The following is a 20784-nucleotide window of genomic DNA, read 5'->3' as shown; positions in this document are numbered from 1 at the left end:
AAGATCCTCATTCGGGTCTTCCAGTAGGTGTAGTCCGTCCCATTAAACATGGGTGGACGTGTAATAGAATGGCCCTCTTGGTTTCCGGCGTAAGCCATCTCTCTTGGGTTTTAATCCTTTTGAGAGTTAACCGGGCTCTGATACCAATTGTTAGGATCGAGAGCACTAAGAGGGGGGGGGGGTGAATTAGTGCAGCGGAAATCTTACAGCAATTTAAAAACGAAAGCTGCGTTCGTCCGATAAAAAATGATTTCGATATAAAAGCAGAATCACAGTGCAGTTTGTGTCTAAGCGCAGTATTGCGTCTAAGCGCAGTTTGCGTCTAAACACAGTTTGCGTCTAAGCGCAGTTTGCGTCTAAGCACAGTTTGCGTCTAAGCGCAGTTTGCGTCTAAACGCAGTTTTACGTCTAAACGCAGTTTTACGTTCAAACGCAGTTTTACATCAAAACGCAGTTTTACGTCTAAACGCAGTTTTACGTTTAAACGCAGTTTTGCGTCTAAACGCAGTTTTGCGTCTAAAGGTAGTTTTACGTCTAAACGCAGTTTTACGTCTAAACGCAGCTTTGCGTCTAAATGCAGTTTTACGTCTAAACGTAATTTTACGTCTAAATGTAGTTTTGCGTCTAAAAGCAGTTTTGAACCTTGAAAAGCGTTTTACGTAGAAAGCAATTTGCAGTTATAAATGGAATCCGAATGTAAGCGTAAACCGCAGTGTGAAGATCGTACGAAAACACGATTTACGTTTGAATGCAGATTCTGAAAGATCAGAGCTTAGAAACTCGTTCGTAAAGGCGCAGAGGGCAGTAGCAATGTAGGAGGTTTGCAGTAATGATAAAGTGCTCAAGGTAAAAGCAAACCAGAGATTTAGAGTGGTTCGGTCAGTCTTGACCTACTCCACTTTTGGCTTCCTCCTCCGACGAGGTCACCGACGTCAACTAGCTGCCTTCCTTCAATGGGCGAAGGCTAACTGCCCTTTTACAGTTTCTCTCCTTTTGACAGGCTCAGGAGACAACCTTTACAGATCCTTTCTCTCCTCTTTTTACAACTCAAAACTTGAAGAACAGAAGGAGGAGAACTTTAGGACTTTACACAAATTTGAGCTCTTAGAATCACTGAAAAGATCAAGAATTCGGTGTGGATCTGTATCTTTTCAGTGCTGAATGGGTGGGGTATTTATAGGCCCCAACCCAGTTCAAATTTGGAGCTCAAAACGATCAAATCGATCAAATCCCAGAATTCTGGGATCAGGCGGTTGCACCTCTTGACTGGAGAGGTGGCACCGCCTGGCAGAGCTCGAAGACTGAGCTCAGGCGATTGCTCCTCTCTGCCAGAGCTCAAAGACTGAGCTCGATGGTTGCATCACCTGGCAGAGCTCGAAGACTGAGCTCGGTGGTTGCACCGCCTGGCAGAGCTCGAAGTCTGAGCTCGGTGGTTGCATCACCTGGTAGAGCTCGAAACTGAGCTCAGGCTGATGCACCTCTCTGCTAGAGCTCGAAGACTGAGCTCGGTGGTTGCATCACCTGGCAGAGCTCGAGACTGAGCTCAGGCTGATGCACCTCTCTGCCAGAGCTCGAAGACTGAGCTCGGTGGTTGCACCGCCTGGCAGAGCTCGAAACATGAGCTATGGCGGTGCTACCTCTTGACAGAGGAGGTTGCACCGCCCAGTCTAGCTCGAAGACTGAGCTCTGGGCGGTTGCACCTCTTGGCTGGGGTGGTTGCACCGCCCAGTCTCGCAGCCCTGGCGGTTGCACCTCCTGGCTGGGGCGGTTGCACCGCCTGGTGCAATCAGGGTCCGAATGGTTCGCTCCATTCGGCCCAATTTGAATCTTTTCAGGGGCCCAATTGCCCCAAGATTAAGCTAATGGGATCACCTCCCATTTTCAAGCTTAATCATCGTGCTAACCACGATTAACTCTAAGACAACTTCTGCAGCTTTGCTCCGATGCGTCAATCGCTTCTTCCGGCGAGTTTCCGGCGAACTTCCGTCGATCATCCGATAAACCCTCGGTGATCCTTCTGCGGACATCCGGCATACTCCTGGACTTTGCGACGATCCACTTGGCGAGTTCCGACGAGCTTCGCTTGGTAAGCTTCTGGACTTCTCGGATCTGTTCTCGCTGAACCTCCGACGACCGTCCGAACTTCCGTCGAACTCTCGAACTCTCAACGTGATCATGATCTTGACTCCGGCGCAACACCTGCTGCTTGTCTTACTCTCATCGTAGTTAATCCTGCACACTTATCTCAACACATAGATTAGATAACAAATGACAATTGACTTCATCATCAAAATCCGAGATTCAACAATCTCCCCCTTTTTGATGATGACAATCAATTGATAAAGGAGTTGTCCTTAACTCCCCCTATCTATATGCCATAGTTGAGATAAGTCAACCTTGAATTCAAGACCAAAGAATTCAAGTGACGTATTGATAAGTTAGATCAGTTAAACTTATCAATGCTCCCATCATGATGCCCATCATGATGTATCTCTTCAAGAATGATGTCAAGGCATGACATACATCATCAAGTTTGTATGATAGTGTTTGTAACTATTCATCATGTAATCATATAAAGCTACGAAGGACTTTTTACATGATGCACACATTTGAGATTTTCTAGCAAGTTTGCATTTTCTTCACAATATAGAATATCAAATCAAGACATGATGCAAACTATAGCACATGTTCACTTATCTCTTGGTGATGCAAGGATGGCATAACTATAACATTGTTTATAGCATCACTCAAGTATTTGCAACTATGACATAGACATGATTATGGCAGTTCAGCTATGACATAGTGTTTATCAATTCATATGTTTCTCCCCCTTTGTCATCAACAAAAAGCATGATAGCATTATCAAGCACATAAAGGAAGTCATGACACATATAATACTTTGAATATCTCTTTATTGTTTGTTGCTTGAAGGAGGAAAGTCATTTTTCAAAAAGTTTTCATAAGAGTGTACAGGAAAATCCCATTTTTAGCATACAAACCAAAAAATGAACTTCTTACATGCATTTGGTTAAAAATATTTGTCACATAATTTGCAACATGCGATGTCAATGCAAGTAATAGTAATAACATCCGAAAAATAATATTTTTTTAAGTATTCGGACACATCAACATTCCTAATTCTCTTCTTATGTAATCAAATTGTTCTTCACATAGGGGTTTTGTGAAGATATCAGCTAGTTGATGTTTGGTATCAATAAACTCTATGGTTACAACATGATTAGTGACATGATCTCGTATAAAGTGATGTCTAATATCAATGTGTTTTGTTCTTGAGTGTTGTATAGGATTTTTAGTTAAGCATATTGCACTCGTGTTATCACATTTAATGGGAATATCTTTAAGATTCACTTTGTAATCTTCTAAAGTGTTTTTCATCCATACAACTTGTGCACAGCATGCACTTGCTGCAATGTATTCAGCTTCGGTTGTTGATAGAGCAACCGAGTTTTGTTTCTTAGATGACCAGGATACAAGGGCATGTCCTAAAAATTGACATGATCCTGATGTGCTTTTTCTGTCTAGTCTACAGCCAGCGAATTCCGCATCAGCATAAGCTGTTAATTCAAAATTTTCTGATTTTGGGTACCATAATCCTAGATTGGTAGTTCCATTAAGATATCTGAGTATTCTTTTGACTGCTTTGAGATGAGATATCTTAGGGTCTGATTGAAATCTAGCACAAAGTCCTACACTGAACATGATGTCTGGTCTGGTGGCAGTGAGGTAAAGTAAACTTCCTATCATACCCCTATAGGTTTTTTGATCGAAGCTTTCTACATTCTCATCAATTTCTAACTTAGTGGAGGTGCTCATAGGAGTGTCAATGGCTTTTGAATTATTCATTTTGAACTTCTTCAGCAAACTCACAGCATATTTGGTTTGACTAATAAAGATGCCATTGCTTAGTTGTTTGATTTGTAGGCCTAAGAAGAATGTTAACTCTCCCATTAGACTCATTTCGAATTCATGACTCATAGTTTTCGCAAAGGATTCACAAAGAGATTCATTTGTAGAACCAAAGATAATATCATCAACATAAATTTGAACAATGAGAAAATTGTTTTCAAAGTTCTTGATGAATAATGTAGTATCAACCTTGCCTTTTATGAAATTATTTTCAATAAGAAAAGAACTAAGTCTCTCATACCAAGCCCTAGGAGCTTGTTTTAAACCATAGAGAGCTTTAGTTAATCTAAACACATGATTAGGGAGACTATTATTTTCAAATCCAGGAGGTTGTTCAACATAGACTTCTTCGGAAATAAAGCCATTAAGAAAGGCGCTTTTAACATCCATTTGAAACAACTTAAAATTATTACTGCTAGCGTAGGCAAGGAGCATCCTTATGGCTTCCAATCGTGCCACAGGAGCGAAGGTTTCTTCGTAATCGATACCTTCTTCTTGGTTGAAACCTTTGGCCACTAATCTAGCCTTGTTTCTAACCACGATACCATTTTCATTTTGCTTGTTTCTGAAGACCCATTTAGTACCAATAACTAGATGGTCATTTGGCCTAGGAACAAGCTTCCACACTCCATTTCTTTCAAATTGATTTAATTCATCTTGCATTGCGATAATCCATAAATCATCTTTCATGGCTTCATCAACGCATTTGGGTTCAATTTGGGAGAGAAAGGCGGTATTTGCACAAAAGGTTTTAAGAGAAGATCGTGTTTGAACTCCCTTTGATGTGTCTCCTAAGATTAGCTCCTTAGGATGAGCATCTATATACTTCCAATCCTTGGGTAAGGAAATCTGAGAAGTGGATGCATCCAAGTTGCTAGTTGGAGACGGGGTCTCGTTTAAATTTAAAGAATCAAAATTAACATCATCGTCAAGATCATTTTTCGTGAGTTCAGAAGTCTCATTGAAAACAACATGAATGGATTCTTCAATAATTAGAGTTCTTTTATTAAAGATACGAAAGGCTTTAGAAACTGTAGAATAACCAAGAAAGATTCCTTCATCGGATTTAGCATCAAATTTTCCTAAGTTGTCTTTTTCATTCAAGATAAAACACTTACACCCAAAGATTTTGAAATATGAAACGTTGGGTTTTTTATTGTTCCATAACTCATAGGGAGTTTTGGTTAGTAGAGGTCTCACTAGAACTCTATTTAAGATATAGCATGCAGTATTTACGGCTTCGGCCCAAAAATATTTGGGTAGGTTATGTTCATTTAACATGGTTCTTGCCATTTCTTGTAAATTTCGATTTTTTCTTTCTACAACTCCATTTTGTTGAGGGTTTCTAGGAGTAGAGAAATTATGGTTGTATCCATTGAGTTCACAAAATTCTTGGAAATCATGGTTTTGAAATTCACCACCATGATCACTTCTAATTGACGAAATCATAGAACCTTTCTCATTCTGAACGAGTTTGCAAAACTTGGTAAAAGATCTAAGGCATTCACTTTTCTGTTTTAAAAAGTAAGTCCATGCGTATCTGCTATAGTCATCTATGATGACGAAAGCGTATTTGCTACCTCCTAGGCTTGATGTGGAGATGGGTCCGAACAAGTCCATATGGATCAATTGTAAGGGCCTAGAGGTGCTTACTTGATTTTTAGATTTGAAGCTACTCTTAATTTGTTTACCTAATTGGCAGGCATCACATACATTATCTTTGATGAACTTGATATGAGGAATTCCTCTTACAAGTTCTTTGGATGATATTTGAGTGATTAGCTTCATGCTAGCATGACCTAATCTTCTGTGCCATATCCAAGCATTCTCATTTAAAGCAGAAAAACATGTTTCATTACATAAATCATCGATGTCAATAGTGTATACGTTATTTTGTTTTAATGCAATCATAGATATGTTTTTGTGAGGTTTTTCAATGACGCAAGCATTAGATTCAAATTTGATGATATATCCTTTATCACATAATTGACTAATGCTTAGGAGGTTATGTTTTAGACCATCAACTAGCAAAACATCTTCAATAGAAAAGTTGGATTTGTTACCTATGGTTCCTTTGCCAATGATTTTACCCTTGTTGTTGTCTCCGAAGGTGACATATCCTTCGTTTATGCTAGAGAGCTTAGAGAATTGGGATGAATCTCCGGTCATATGCCTTGAGCATCCACTGTCAAGGTACCATCTCTTGCTCCTAGCTTGCGATGGTTTAGTTTTCTACAAGAAAGGATGATGTTTAGGTACCCATTTGCTTTTGGGTTCCTCATAAATAGATCTACATTTTTTATCATGTTGCATAGAGTTTATCATGGTTCCTTTAGGAATCCAAATTAATTTGTTTGGACTTATTTTCTTGAATGGACAACAATGTGTCTTGTGTCCAGATTTGCAACAAAAGTTGCACTTGGTTTGGTGTTGAACATGTAAGATGGAGCCTTTTATGAAGGTGGTTGGATTTTGGTGAGGATTTCTCACAAATCCAATCCCGCTCCTTTTTGGAATATGACCCTTGTTTGCAAGGATCATGTTTAATGACTTGCTACCAACCTCGAATTTCTTCAAGGTGTCCTTGAGTAGCAGGTTTTCTTTTTGCATAGTTTCTAAATCATGACATTTGATACATGAATTTAAACTATCATGATGTTCGGCTTTTAACTTATCAAACTCACAAGTAAATCTATCATGCATCTTTTTCAGCAATTTATATTTTCTACTTATACTCTTGCATTCATCAAATAAATCATGGAAGGCATTTAATAATTCATCGAAAGATAAATCAGCATCTAATAAATCCGTTAACTCCTCTCCGATGGCCATTAAGGCATAATGAGCAACTTGCTCGGTGTTGGACTCCTCTTCTTTAGATGCGCTCGAGTCATCCCATGTTGCTTGAAGAGCCTTCTTCTTTGATGTTCTTCTTTTGACTTGGGGACAATCATTCTTGTAGTGTCCCGGCTTTTTACATTCGTAGCAGATTACTTGGTCCTTCTTGGGTTCAAGTTTATTTTTCACATCGTTTTTAAACTTGTTTCTTTTGAAGAATTTCTTAAACTTTCTTGTCAAAAGTGCCAAGTCATCATCACAATCCTCATCACTTGAGTTTTCTATCAAGTGGCATTCAGAAGTTTTAAGTGCCATATCCTTCCTGTTCTTTGGAAGGATGTCTTCTTGCACTTCATGAGCTTTGCAAGTCATTTCGTAGGTCATTAATGACCCGATTAGTTCTTCAAGAGGGAAGTTGCGCAGATCTTTTGCCTCTTGAATAGCAGTGACTTTAGGATCCCAACTTTTAGGAAGGGATCTTAGTATTTTATTTACGAGTTCAAAATCCGAAAAACTTTTTCCGAGTCCTTTTAGACCGTTGACGACATCCGTGAAACGGGTAAACATGTCGCCAATGGTTTCACTCGGTTTCATTCGGAAAAGTTCAAAAGAATGCAGCAACAGATTGATTTTTGACTCTTTCACTCTACTTGTGCCCTCGTGGGTCACTTCAAGTGTGTGCCAAATATCAAATGCAGTTTCGCAAGTTGAAACACGATTAAACTCGTTTTTATCAAGTGCGCAAAATAAGGCATTCATAGCCTTTGCATTAAGAGCGAAAGCCTTCTTTTCCAACTCATTCCAATCGATCATTGGAAGAGAAGACTTTGAAAAACCATTCTCGACAAGATTCCATAATTCAAAATCCATAGAAATAAGAAAGATCCTCATTCGGGTCTTCCAGTAGGTGTAGTCCGTCCCATTAAACATGGGTGGACGTGTAATAGAATGGCCCTCTTGGTTTCCGGCGTAAGCCATCTCTCTTGGGTTTTAATCCTTTTGAGAGTTAACCGGGCTCTGATACCAATTGTTAGGATCGAGAGCACTAAGAGGGGGGGGGGGTGAATTAGTGCAGCGGAAATCTTACAGCAATTTAAAAACGAAAGCTGCGTTCGTCCGATAAAAAATGATTTCGATATAAAAGCAGAATCACAGTGCAGTTTGTGTCTAAGCGCAGTATTGCGTCTAAGCGCAGTTTGCGTCTAAACACAGTTTGCGTCTAAGCGCAGTTTGCGTCTAAGCACAGTTTGCGTCTAAGCGCAGTTTGCGTCTAAACGCAGTTTTACGTCTAAACGCAGTTTTACGTTCAAACGCAGTTTTACATCAAAACGCAGTTTTACGTCTAAACGCAGTTTTACGTTTAAACGCAGTTTTGCGTCTAAACGCAGTTTTGCGTCTAAAGGTAGTTTTACGTCTAAACGCAGTTTTACGTCTAAACGCAGCTTTGCGTCTAAATGCAGTTTTACGTCTAAACGTAATTTTACGTCTAAATGTAGTTTTGCGTCTAAAAGCAGTTTTGAACCTTGAAAAGCGTTTTACGTAGAAAGCAATTTGCAGTTATAAATGGAATCCGAATGTAAGCGTAAACCGCAGTGTGAAGATCGTACGAAAACACGATTTACGTTTGAATGCAGATTCTGAAAGATCAGAGCTTAGAAACTCGTTCGTAAAGGCGCAGAGGGCAGTAGCAATGTAGGAGGTTTGCAGTAATGATAAAGTGCTCAAGGTAAAAGCAAACCAGAGATTTAGAGTGGTTCGGTCAGTCTTGACCTACTCCACTTTTGGCTTCCTCCTCCGACGAGGTCACCGACGTCAACTAGCTGCCTTCCTTCAATGGGCGAAGGCTAACTGCCCTTTTACAGTTTCTCTCCTTTTGACAGGCTCAGGAGACAACCTTTACAGATCCTTTCTCTCCTCTTTTTACAACTCAAAACTTGAAGAACAGAAGGAGGAGAACTTTAGGACTTTACACAAATTTGAGCTCTTAGAATCACTGAAAAGATCAAGAATTCGGTGTGGATCTGTATCTTTTCAGTGCTGAATGGGTGGGGTATTTATAGGCCCCAACCCAGTTCAAATTTGGAGCTCAAAACGATCAAATCGATCAAATCCCAGAATTCTGGGATCAGGCGGTTGCACCTCTTGACTGGAGAGGTGGCACCGCCTGGCAGAGCTCGAAGACTGAGCTCAGGCGATTGCTCCTCTCTGCCAGAGCTCGAAGACTGAGCTCGATGGTTGCATCACCTGGCAGAGCTCGAAGACTGAGCTCGGTGGTTGCACCGCCTGGCAGAGCTCGAAGTCTGAGCTCGGTGGTTGCATCACCTGGCAGAGCTCGAAACTGAGCTCAGGCTGATGCACCTCTCTGCCAGAGCTCGAAGACTGAGCTCGGTGGTTGCATCACCTGGCAGAGCTCGAGACTGAGCTCAGGCTGATGCACCTCTCTGCCAGAGCTCGAAGACTGAGCTCGGTGGTTGCACCGCCTGGCAGAGCTCGAAACTTGAGCTCTGGTGGTGCTACCTCTTGACAGAGGAGGTTGCACCGCCCAGTCTAGCTCGTAGACTGAGCTCTGGGCGGTTGCACCTCTTGGCTGGGGCGGTTGCACCGCCCAGCCTCGCAGCCCTAGCGGTTGCACCTCCTTGCTGGGGCGGTTGCACCGCCTGGTGCAATCAGGGTCCGAATGGTTCGCTCCATTCGGCCCAATTTGAATCTTTTCAGGGGCCCAATTGCCCCAAGATTAAGCTAATAGGATCACCTCCCATTTTCAAGCTTAATCATCGTGCTAATCACGATTAACTCTAAGACAACTTCTGCAGCTTTGCTCCGATGCGTCAATCGCTTCTTCCGGCGAGTTTCCGGCGAACTTCCGTCGATCATCCGATAAACCCTCGGTGATCCTTCTGCGGACATCCGGCATACTCCTGGACTTTGCGACGATCCACTTGGCGAGTTCCGACGAGCTTCGCTTGGCAAGCTTCTGGACTTCTCGGATCTGTTCTCGCTGAACCTCCGACGACCGTCCGAACTTCCGTCGAACTCTCGAACTCCCAACGTGATCATGATCTTGACTCCGGCGCAACACCTGCTGCTTGTCTTACTCTCATCGTAGTTAATCCTGCACACTTATCTCAACACATAGATTAGATAACAAATGACAATTGACTTCATCATCAAAATCCGAGATTCAACAATTATATCAATTAGTCCAAATAAATTCATGTGGATCAATTATAGTGGTCCAAAAGTGCTTAATTGATTTATTAATTTGAAACTAATTTTTATTTATTTTTCTAGTTGACATGCATTACAAACTTTGTCTTTGATGAACTTGATATTAGACATTCCTCTTATAAGTTCTGTAGTTGAAATTTGAGAGATTAGTTTCATGCTAACATGACCTAATCTCCTATGCTAAAACCATGCTTCATCGTCTAAAGCCAAAAAACACGTTTAATCGCAAAAATCATTTACATCAATAGTATATATATTATTATTTTTTAAGGTAATCATAGATATATTTTTGTGTGGTATTTCAATTATACAAGCATTAGATTCAAATTTTATGATATATCCTTTATCACACATTTGACTAATGCTTAGTAGATTATGTTTTAAACCATTTACTAATAATACATTTTCAATTAAAAGGTTTGACTTGTTACTTATAGTTTCTTTGCCAATAAGTTTTCCTTTGTTGTTGTCTCCGAAGATGACGTACCCTTCGTCTTGACTAGTAAGCTTAGAGAAGTGTGTTAGATCTCTAGTCATGTGTCTTGAGCATCTACTATCAATATACTATCTCTTGCTCCTAGCTTTTAATTATAAACATATCTACAAAAAATTTGAGTTATTTAAGGTTCCTTCGGGAACCCAAACTAATTTGTGTAGATTATACTTTTTAAAAGAACATCTATAGGCATAGCATCTATATTTTTCACAAAAATTTTATTTATCTCTAGGTGAGATATGTAATGTAGATCCTTTAACGAAGATAGTTGGATTTTGTTGAGTGTTACTCACAAAGCCAATTCTTTCCTTTCTATGAATATGACCCTTATTAGCAAGGATCATGTTTAGAGATTTATTACTTATTTTAAATTTTTTTAATATTTCTTATAGTAAAATATTTTCTTTCTTAAGTGAATATATCTCTTTACACTTAGTGCAAGGAGCTAACATACTATTATCATATTCATTTTTTAATTTATCAAAATCACTAATAATAGACGCATGCTCCTTTTTTAATAATTTATATTTTTTACTAACTAATTTAAAATCATCAAATAAATTATTAAATATATTGAATAATTTATCGTAAGATAACGAAGATTCATTTGAGTTACATACCTTTTTGCCAAATGCCATTAATGTGTAATTTACAACTTCTTCTTTGTTCTTTGGCTCCTCGTCTTCGGATGCACTTGAATTATCCCAAGTTTCTTTGAGTGTATTATTTTTATTTGGTAGCTTCCTTTTCACTTGGAGATATTCATTTTTGAAGTTTCCCGGCTTCTTGCATTCATAGCAAATTATTTGGTCCTTTTTTAGTTCACTTTTATTTTTAGTATCTTGTTTTGTTTTATTTAATTTTAAGAATTTTTTAAACTTTCTTATAAGAAGTGCCAAGTTATCATTATCATCATCATCACTTGAGTTTTCACCCAAGTGGCCTTCTTTGGTTCTAAGTATCATATCCTTCCTATTCTTTAGAATGTTATTCTCAAGTTCATCATGTGCTATACACATCATTTCATAGGTCAAAACTTTCTTATAAGAAGTGCCAAGTTTTCATTATCATCATCATCACTTGAGTTTTCACCCAAGTGGCCTTCTTTGGTTATAAGTATCATATCCTTCCTATTCTTTGGAATGTTATTCTCAAGTTCATCATGTGCTATACACATCATTTCATAGGTCATCAAAAACCTGATAAGTTCTTCAAGTAAAAAATTATTTAAGTTCTTTGCTTCTTGTATTGCCATTAATTTAGGATCCCAACATTTTAGAAGGGACCTTAATATCTGGTTAATAAGTTTAAAATTAGAAAAACTTTTACCAAGTGGTTTTAGACCATTAACGATATCCGTAAAATGAGTGTGTATGTCTCATATGGTCTCGCTTAGTTTCATATAAAATAACTCATAGCTATAAACTAAAAGATTAATATTTGACTCTTTAACCCTACTTGTGCGTTCGTGTGTGACTTCGAGTGTGTGTCAAATCTCATGTGCAATTTCGTATATAGAAACCCGATTAAATTTTTTTTATCAAGAGCGCAAAACAAAGCATTCATCGCTTTAGTATTCAAAGAGAGTCTTCTTCACTAAATCATTCCATTTATTCATTGGTTTCGAAGACTTTTTAAAGCCACTTTCAATAATGTTCCATATATTAAAATCCATAGAAAGCAAGAAAATTCTCATTCTAGTTTCCAATATGTGTAGTCTGTCCCATTGAACATATGAGGACAAGTGATAGAAAGACCCTCTTGATTATCGGTAAAAACTATTTCTCTTGGGTTTAAAACCAAACGAGAAAAATCTTGGCTTTGATACCAAATATTAGGACCAAAATCGACACTAAGATTAGGACGGGGGGTGAGGGGGGGGGGGGGGGGGGGGTGTGAATTAGTGCTTTCATAAAATCATGTAGATTTATAAACCTCTTTAGATGAAATCATATCAGAAATATATTTAACTTAAAAATATATGAAAGCATTATGAATGTAAGAAATCAGTTTGCAATGTAAATAAAAAGCATAAAGTAAATGTAAACTAGATTTATAGTAGTTTGGTCATTGTGACCAATGTCCACTCTCGGTTCCTCTTTACTTGAGGCCATTGGCTTCCACTATCGATTTTTTTTCCAATGGGCAAAGATCAACTAGCTTTACAACTATTTCTCCTTTTGATAAGCTCAGGAGAGAACCTTTTCTTAGGATCGAGTCGGCACAAAGAGGGGGGTGAATTAGTATAGTGGAAAAATTACGTCAGTTTGAAAATCTTCGTACGATAAAATTCTGATTCCGACGAAAACTGTTTCATTTTTCTTGAATGAGTAGAGAAGCATAGGGTAAGTAAGGATTCAGTTTGCAATAAAGGAAAATAGCAAGAAGTAAATACAAATCATATTTTTATAGTGGTTCAGTCGTCCTGACCTACATCCACTATTGATTCCTCTTCCGTTGAGGCCACCGGCATCCACTAACGGTCTTCCTTCAATAGGTGAAGGCTAACCACCTTCTTACAACTCTATTCTCATTTTGACAAGCTCAAGAGAGAACTTTTATACCCCCATAACCTCTTCTTTTAGACTTCACTAACACTTAGAGTTTGAGAGGAGTTCATATAAGATTACAACAGCATTTTCTTCTTGTTTTGCTCTTAATTCTTGTGTATGTTAACCAAGGATGAGAGGGATATTTATAGGCCTCAATTGGATTTAAACTTAGAGCCTAAAAGATTCTTAACCATGATTTTCAAGGTACTGGTGGTACCACCGCCTATGTTGGGCAGTACCATCACCTGTAGTAGTAACACTAGGTAGTACCACTACTTGACACCTTGCCACTAGGCAGTACTATCACCTAGTCTGGCAATACCACCACCTGACAGTCTCTTGGAAATTGTGTCTGAGTGATACCACTGCCTAGTCTAGCGGTACCACCGCCTGACATAGTCTCGAAGACTATGCCATGAGGATTCCACCTATTGGGTCACTATTTGGGCCTTTCACTTAGCCCAACACAACCTCAACTTGGGCCCAACTGGCCCCTAATTGAGTTGGCCCAATTCCAACCCAATTATGCCTAAAATCTATTTCGATCTAAATAATTATTGTTAGGATCAAAAGTGGCACTAAGAGAGGGGCGATGAATTAATGTAGTGGAAAAAATCGTCGGTTTTGTAAATTTTTCGTTTGTTGAAAACTAATTTCGGAAAGTGCTTGACTTTAAATTAAATAAACTAGCAATTAACGTAGAAAGTAATGGTAATAATGAAAAGTAGATTGGAAATGAGCACATCATAATTTATAGTGGTTCGGTCATTATAACCTACATCCACTTCTGATTCCTCCTCTGTCAAGGTCATCGACATCCACTAATGGTCTTTTTTCCATAGGCAAAGACCAACCACCTCTTTACAATGATTTCTCCTTTTCACGGGTTTAGGAGTTAACCCTTACAAGCATCACACCTCTCTTGAATGATCACAACACTTAGAAAGGGAGAATGACTCTTTTCACTTTTACAACATTTTCACACCCCAAGACTTTGATATTTTGTTCACACTATTGAATCTCGGATTTTGATGATGAAGTCAATTGTCATTTGTTATCTAATCCATATATTGAGATAAGTGTATAGGATTACCTACGATGGAAGTAAGACATGCAGCATAAGTTACGCCGGAGTCAAGACCATGATCACGTTGGGGGTTCGAGAGTTGGATGGATGTTTGGACGGTTATCGAAGATTCTATGGGAACAAATCCGAGAAGTCCAGGAGCTTACTAAAAGAAGCTCGTCAGAACTCGCTAAGTGGATCGTCGCAAGTCCAGGAGTTTGCCGGAAGTCCACAGGAGTATCATCGAGGGTTTATCGGATGATCGACGGAAGTTCGCCAGAAGCTCACCGGAAGAAGCGATTGACGCACCGGAGCAAGTTGCAGTAAATGTCTTAAGAAATATCGTAGTTAGCATGATGATTAAGTTAGAAATGGGAGGTGATCCCATTAACTTAATCTTGGGGCAATTGGCCCCTTGACAGACCCAAATTAGGCCGAATGGATCAGCCCATTCGGACCCAGATTTCATGGCCAGCGGTGGCACCGCTTGGGTCGGCGATGGCACCGCCCAGGGCTCAGTCTCCGAGCTAGGCTGGGCAGTGTAACCACCCTTGACAAGTGGTGGAACCGCTTGAGCTCGGTCTCCGAGCTCTGCCAAGCGGTGCAACCACCCCAATCAGGCGGTGGCACCACCTAGGCTCAGTCTCCGAGCAAGACTAGGCGATGCAACCACTCCTGTCAAGCGGTGGCACCACCAGAGCTTGGTCTCCGAGCTCTGTTAGGCGGTTGTACCACCCCAGTTAGGAGGTAGTACCGCTAGTACCCCGGAAATCCGGGAAAAGACAGTTTTGAGCTCAAAATTCAAAGTGGTTTGGGGCCTATAAATACCCCACCCTTTCAGCAATGAAAAGGCACCCAAATGCACCGAAATCTTGATCTTTTTTTATGATTTTTAGAGCTCAAAAGTGTTGTAAAGGCTAAAAGTTCTCCTTCTTCTTTTCTTCCAAGTTCTGATCTTTCAAGTAAGGAGAGAAAATTCTGTAAGGGTTGTCTCCTAAGCCCGTCAAAAAGAGTGAAACTGTAAAAGGATGGTTGGCCTTCACCTATTGAAGGAAGGCCTCTAGTGGACATCGGAGACCTCGTTGATGGAGGAAGCCAAAAGTGGATGTAGGTCAAGATTGACCGAACCACTCTAAACCTTAGTTTGCATTTACTTTGAGTATCTTATCTTTACTGCAAACCTCCTCAATAGCTTACTGCCTTCTGCTCATTTACGAACGTGTTTCATAGTTAAGTATTTTCCGAATCAACGTTTAGACGGAAATCAGCTTTATCATATGAACATCACATTTCAGTTTACGCTTACATTCTGATTTTCATCATAACTGCAAACTGCCTCTATATCTTTGCTTTAACTGCATCTCACTTGATCACAAGTTAAAGTGATTTACGAATCGGATTTGTTACCAAAATCGCTTTTATCGTACGAATGCAGGTTTAATAGTTGAAAGTTTTCTATTGCACTAATTCACTCCCCCCTCTTAGTGCTCTTGATCCTAACAATTGGTATCAGAGTGGGGTTAACTCTCAAATAGATTAAAACCCAAGAGAGATGGCAAACGTCGGAAACCAAGAGGGCCACTCTATTACACGTCCACCCATGTTCAATGGGATGGACTACACCTATTGGAAGACCCGAATGAGGATCTTCCTTATTTCAATAGATTTTGAACTTTGGAATCTTGTCGAATATGGATTTTCGAAGTCTTCTCTTCCAATGATCAATTGGAATGAATTGGAGAAGAAGACTTTCACTCCTAATGCAAAGGCTATGAATGCCTTATTTTGTGTGCTTGATAAAAATGAGTTCAATCGTGTTTCAGTTTGTGAAACCACATTTGATATTTGGCATACACTCGAAGTGACTCACGAAGGTACAAGTAGTGTGAAAGAGTAAAAAATCAATCATTTGATATATTCTTTTGAACTTTTATGAATGAAATCGAGCGAGACTATTGGCGACATGTACACCCGTTTCACGAATGTCGTCAATGGTCTAAAAGGACTTGGCAAAAGTTTTTCAGATTTTGAGCTCATAAATAAGATTCTAAGATCCCTTCCTAAGAGTTGGGACCCTAAAGTCACTACTATTCAAGAGGCTAAAGATTTAAACAACTTACCTCTTGAAGAACTAATCGGGTCATTAATGACCAATGAAATGACTTGCAAGGCTCATGAAGAGCAAGAAGACATCCTTCCAAAGAACAGGAAGGATATGACACTTAGAACTTTAGATGACCACTTGAGAGAAAACTCAAGTGATGAGGACTGCGATGATGACTTGGCACTTCTAATAAAGAAATTCAAAAAATTTATTAAGAGAAACAAGTTTAAAAGTGACACAAGAAAAAACTAGAACCCAAAAAGGACCAAGTTATTTGCTACAAGTGCAAAAAGCCGGGACACTACAAAAGTTATTGTCCCCAAGCCAAGAAGAGAACATCAAAGAAGAAGGCGCTCAAAGCAACGTGGGATGACTCAAGCGCGTCCGAGGAAGAGGAGTCCAACACCGAGCAAGTTGCTCATTACGCCTTAATGGCCATTGGAGAAGAGGTAACAAATTTAATTGATACAGATTTATCCTTTGATGAATTATTAAATGCCTTCCATGACTTATTTGATGAATGCAAAATAATTAGTAGAAAATATAAATTGCTGAAAAATAAGCATGATAGCCTTTTTAGCAATTTTGATAAATTAAAAATTAAATATCATGATAGTTTAGCTCAATGTGAAAAATGCCATGATCTAGAAACTCTTCAAAAGGAGAACTTGCTACTTAAGGATGCCTTAAAGAAATTCGAGGTTGGTAGCAAGTCTTTGAACATGATCCTTACAAATAATGGTCACGTTCCCAAAAGAAGTGGAATTGGATTTGTGAGAATTCCTCACCAAAATCTAACCACCTTCATAAAAGGCCTTATCTTAAATGTTCGACACCAAAGCAAATGCAACTTTTGTTGCAAACATGGACACAAAATGCATTAGTGTCCATTCAAGAAAATTAGTCCGAACAAATTAATTTGGGTTCCTAAAGGAACCATGATAAACTCTATACAACAAGATAAATAATGTAGATCAGTTTATGAGGCACCCAAAAGTAAATGGGTACCTAAAATTTTTCCTTTATTGTAGAGACATGCACCATCACAAGCTAGGAGTAAGAGATGATACCTTGATAGTGGATGCTCAAGGCATATGACCAGAGATCCATCTCATTTCTCTAAGCTCACTAGCATAGACAAAGGCTATGTCACCTTCGGAGACAACAACATGGGTAAAATCATTGGCAAAGGAACCATAGGTAACAAATCCAACTTCTTTATTGAAGATGTTTTGTTAGTTGATAGTTTAAAACATAACCTCTTGAGTATTAGTCAATTATGTGATAAAGGATATATCGTCAAATTCGATTCTAATGCTTGCATCATTGAAAAACCACACAAAAACACATCTATGATTGCATTAAAGCAGAATAATGTATACACCATTGACATCAATGATCTATGCAATCAAATGTGTTTCTCGATTTTGAACGAGGATGCTTGACTTTGGCATAGGAGATTAGGTCATGCTAGCATGAAACTAATCACTAAAAAATCATCCAAAGAACTTGTACGAGGAATTCCTCATATCAATTTCATCAAAGATAATGTGTCTGATGCTTATCAATTAGGAAAACAAATTAAGGGTAGTTTCAAATCTAAGAATCAAATAAGCACCTTTAGCCCCTTATAATTGATCCATATGGATTTGTTCGGACCAATCTCTACATCAAGCCTAGGAGGTAGCAAATATGCCTTTGTCATTGTAGATGACTATAGTAGAGACACATGGACTTATTTCTTGAATACTTTAGATATTTCACCAAGTTTTGTAAACTTGTTCAAAATGAAAAGGGTTTTATGATTTCATCAATTCGAAGTGATCACGGTGGTGAATTTCAAAACCGTAATTTTTAAGAATTTTGTGAATCTAATGGATACAACCACAACTTCTATACTCCTAGAAATTCTCAACAAAATGGAGTAGTAGAAAGAAAGAATAGAAATTTACAAGAAATAGCAAGAACCATGTTAAATAAACATAGCCTACCCAAATATTTTTGGGCCGAAGTCGTAAACACTACATGCTATATTTTGAATAGAGTTCTAGTAAGACCCTTACTCACCAAAACTTCCTCTGAGTTGTGGAACAATAAAATACCCAATGTTTCATATTTTAAAGTTTTTGGGTGTAAGTGTTTTATCTTGAATGAAAAAGATGCCTTAGGAAAATTTGATGTTAAATCTGATGAAGGAATTTTTTTTTTGTTATTCTTCAGTTTCTAAAGCTTTTCGTATCTTCAATAAAAGAACTTTAATTATAGAAGAATCCATTCATGTTGTTTTCAATGAGATTTTTGAAATGAAGAAAAATGATTTTGATGATGATGTTAATTTTGATTCTTTGAATTTAAATGAAACCCCTTCTGCAACTAGCAACATAGATGTATCCACTTCCGAAACATCCTTACCTAAGTATTGGAAGTATATAGATGCTCATTCTAAGGAGCTAATCCTAGGAGACACATCTAAGGGGGTTCAAACACGTTCTTTTCTTAAAAAAATTTGTGCCAATGCTGCTTTTCTCTTCCAAATTGAACCTAAAAGTATTGACGAAGCCATGAAAGATGATTTATGGATTATCGCAATGCAAGATGAGTTAAATCAATTTGAGAGAAATTAGGTATGGAAGCTTGTTCCTAGGCCAAATAACCTTTTAGTTATTGGTACTAAATGGGTCTTTAGAAACAAGCAAGATGAATATGGGTCTTTTAGTTATTGGTACTAGATTAGTGGCCAAAGGTTTCAACTAAGAAGAAGGTATCGATTACGAAGAAACCTTCGCTCCTATGGCTAGATTAGAAGCCATAAGGATGCTCCTTGTCTATGTTAGTAATAATAATTTTAAGATGTTTCAAATGGATGTTAAAAGTACTTTTCTTAATGGCTTTATTTCTGAAGAAGTTTATGTTGAACAACCTCCCGGATTTAAAAATAATAGCCTCCCTAATCATGTATTTAAATTAACTAAAGCTCTCTATGGTTTAAAACAAGCCCCAAGGGTTTGGTATGATAGACTTAGTACTTTTCTTATTGAAATAATTTCATAAAAGGCAAGGTGGATACTACATTGTTTATCAAGAATTTTGAAAATAATTTTCTCATAGTTCAAATTTATGTTGATGATATTATCTTCAGTTCTACAAATGAATCTCTTTGTGAATCTTTTGCGAAAACCATGAGTCTCGAATTTGAAATGAGTTTGATGGGAGAATTAATATTTTTCTTAGGCTGACAAATTAAGCAACTAAGCAATGGCATCTTTATTAGTCAAACTAAATATGCTTTAGATCTGTTAAAAAGATTTAATATGGATAGCTCAAAAGCTATTAACACTCCTATGGGTACCTCCACTAAGTTAGAAGTTGATGAAAGTGGAGAAAGCTTCGATCAAAAAACTTATAGGGGTATGATAGGAAGTTTACTTTACCTCACTGTAACTAGACCATATATCATGTTTAGTGTAGGACTTTGTGCTAGGTTTCAATCGAACCCTAAGATATCTCATCTCAAAGCAGTTAAAAGAATACTTAGATATCTTAAAGGTACCACAAATCTAGGATTATGGTATCCAAAATCCGAGAATTTTGAGTTAATTGATATGCTGATGCGGATTTTGCTAGGTGTAGACTAGATAGAAAAAGTACATCAGAAATATGTCAATTTTTTGGACATTCCCTTGTTTCCTGGTCATCTAAGAAACAAAACTCGGTTGCACTATCAACAACCGAAGCTGAGTATATTGCAGCTAGTGCATGCTGTGCACAAGTTGTATGGATGAAAAACACCTTAGAAGATTATAAAGTCAATCTTAAAAATATTCCCATTAAATATGATAACACAAGTGCAATATGTTTAACAAAGAATCTCATTCAACACTCAAGAACAAAACATATTGATATTAGACATCACTTTATATGAGATCATGTCACTAATCATGATGGAATCATAGAGTTCATGGATACTAAGTATCAACTAGCTGATACTTTTACAAAACCTCTAAGTGAAGAATAATTTGATTTCATTAGAAAAGAATTAGGAATGTTAATATGTCCGAATGCATAAACTTGTTAAGATTATTTTTCGGACTTTATTGATTGAATGATCAAATCACTTAATTGCCATTACATGCCTAAAATATCATGTTGGAAATTAATACAAAAATTTCCATAACAATGAGCATGTTTTGTCTTTATGATTATATTTGAAAATCTGTAGTATAGTCTTGTCTGAATGCATGAAAGTGTTAATTTCATTTTTGGATTCTCTCAACTAGTGGTATCCTAACAATCGGATTTTCTCGATACATTATCCTCTTCCGAACTTAATAAGCATATGTCATATCGAGTTTGATTCTCTTCATTGATTTTTGACATATGGAATCAACTAGCAAATACCTTTCTCATACACTTATCAAGTGAAAAATATTTTTTTGAGAAATGAATTTGATGAAATGATTCCTACTTGTAAATTCCATCTTGAAATATGGATGATAGTGTTTTTACTTGCAAGGATTTGTTTCACATACATATCTTGATCCTTGTAAAAATGAAGTATGATTTAATCTCTCAT

This window comes from Musa acuminata, chromosome BXJ2-10 (genome assembly GCF_036884655.1).
Source record: "Musa acuminata AAA Group cultivar baxijiao chromosome BXJ2-10, Cavendish_Baxijiao_AAA, whole genome shotgun sequence".
Classification (NCBI taxonomy): Eukaryota; Viridiplantae; Streptophyta; class Magnoliopsida; order Zingiberales; family Musaceae; genus Musa; species Musa acuminata.
Note: the sequence above shows the minus strand (reverse complement) of the source record.